We start from the raw sequence: 2,662 nt of genomic DNA, 5'->3' as shown, positions 1-2,662 counted from the left end.
TTGATTATGGATCAAATAAACTTAATCTCTTGTATACCTTGTTCAAGCCTACTAGATTACTTACACACAACTAACACCCACCACAACAACCATTATGTCCACCTTGATCACCATCTACTATTCCAACTTAGTGTCTAGTTCTAGCTATGATGAACCATAAGTTCACATAATTTCCTTACATGTCAAATATCTAAAAACACTAATCCACCGAAACTTCATAAAAGTAAGGATCAATCGCAATCCTATGATCTATCTTATTTTAAATCCATTAAAACATCCTTCTTATACACATCATTACTATCTACCCCTTTCATACAGCTAAACTTAGTTCATAGCTCTGTAAGTCCAAACTAAACTCCCTCTTGCAACCTCAGGGACATCTAAATTAACACCACTCATCCACCAAGTAACTTCATCAATAACCTATGATTTTCTTTCACGACAAACACCATCAACAAATCTTTTCATACTTTAAGTAAAAAACAATTCACCTTAACTAATAACTCTTTCTCTACCTTATCTTCTACTAAACCATAGCAAAGGGATGTATCACTTCATTACCAACTCAATCTCATGCAAAAAGATTCAGCCTTACATATATTTAATAAATTGCCCTTACCACTTTCCTGCCATTACGCCACTAAACCCTAGTTCCAACCAACACAAGAACAACAAGATGAACAACAAGTTGCTAGTGAATCGAAATAGGCCCCATACAGCCCTACTAGACTTTGATTTTGTGTTTTGAATAAGAAATGACATGAATGACAAGGCAACTATACAAGTGAATCGAAAGAGCCCCACACAACTTCACTTGACTTTCAGTTTCAACAACACAATGAATATAAGATTACAAGAGATATAAACTTGACACACAATATTCAATGATCTAATAATACACATCTTACTCTGTATAAAAAAATCTGAGTCAAATACTTCCTCCACAGACTATCATACAATCCACACATGCTACTAGCTACCACATTAGTCTATCACTATAAAATGGTAAATCATTCTGAAACATTAGTTATTTAACTAAACACATTTATCTACATAAAAGTCATCCTCACTCTGATTTCTAACCTTGCAACTTTACATCCTAATTTCTTAGTCCAATATCACTACCAATAGGTCATGACACCGTCACTTTAACTTATACTACTACTCGGGTGAAAATACAGTTCCAATATTTTGCTACATATCATTTCCCCTGAAGTATGACATCTGCAACATAAATTTGGAAAAGGACTGAATACACTTAATACTACAACTAAAAAGCACGATTTCATCAGAATCAAACTTCACACTAGAATCAATACACTTTGGAGTACTAATGGACTCTTCTCAAGTCCTTGCAGAAATTTTAAACTCTTATATGGGTTTATCAGAAAGGACCATACCGTTTAGACTCTAAAATTCTTCACTTGAATCACCCAAATAATGAGACGTATCTAAGCACATCAAAGTAAAGAAAGAATTGGGATGACTTTACTCCCGTATGGGTGACACCATACCATAAATTAGAGTATGTAAGAGGAATATTCTGACTCTATAGCACAAAATAGAACATGAACAAAACAGAGACATTCCTAAACGCCTAGTAGCCTCCTGCCTATAAGTGTGGTATGCTACGCACCTATAAATACGACTCTGCCAAATGTAATTTTGCAGATACCCTGGGACCATGAACCTTGCTCTGATACCAAGTTTGTCACGACCCAAACTAGGGCCTGGCCGTGATGAATACCCTGAACCATAAAGGCCCAGACGTCCTACTCTATCTGGTAGTCATGCACACTATTCGTATAATAAAAGAAAAGACAGAATTCTGAACTAATAAGAAAACATGGTCATACTCTAGATTAAGTTTAACAATAAGGAATGAAATCTAAAAATCACTAACAATATCTAGAACAGTCTGTGAAATCACTACTACATGAAAATTTGACAACTATTTAAAAACTAGGACAAGGCCCCTAGTACACCAAAACTATAATACATGACATAATCTGAAAGGATAGTCTTTTTGGAATAGAGAAGGCTTACCACTGCACAATCTGATATTATGTCTCAATTATCTACTACTTATTTGGACTCCTAGACTGAGCCTCAGAACTTGATAGGTAGGGGAAGGGGTAGATATAGATGTACTGGTATGCAGAGAAAATACAAAATAATCATTTATATTCAACATATATGAGAGCAATTTAAAGTAGTTCATAAATATATCATATAATAAGAAATCATATGGGCATTTTAAAAGACTCTGTGAAAACATTTGAATTCTGTGATACTGTTTGTATTACTTCTGCGCTAGGTGGTGTACCCTACAATCTATAATCCCATAAGTTATATGGGATCTGCCATTAACTCAGTAGCCAAACCCCCAACCTAAGTGTGCCGCAAGGGTCGGAGTCTCTAAATCTACTATACCACACACCCGTCGGCAGCGTACAATAATAATCTACCCGTAACGGCAGATATGGTTTTAGGCTATGAGTTACTTAAACTCATGCCTTATTCGGGTAACCACCTAACCGTCTTTGTTCCCATTTTTAGTTCTTTAAATATGCAAGCTTTGAAAACATACTCTAAAATCTTTAACTCTGTCATGGCATATACACATATATGGTATCATCATACCATTGACTTGCAAGTCAAA

The sequence above is a fragment of the Capsicum annuum genome, chromosome 7, assembly GCF_002878395.1.
Source record: "Capsicum annuum cultivar UCD-10X-F1 chromosome 7, UCD10Xv1.1, whole genome shotgun sequence".
NCBI lineage: Eukaryota > Viridiplantae > Streptophyta > Magnoliopsida > Solanales > Solanaceae > Capsicum > Capsicum annuum.
This window is presented reverse-complemented; position numbering follows the sequence as displayed.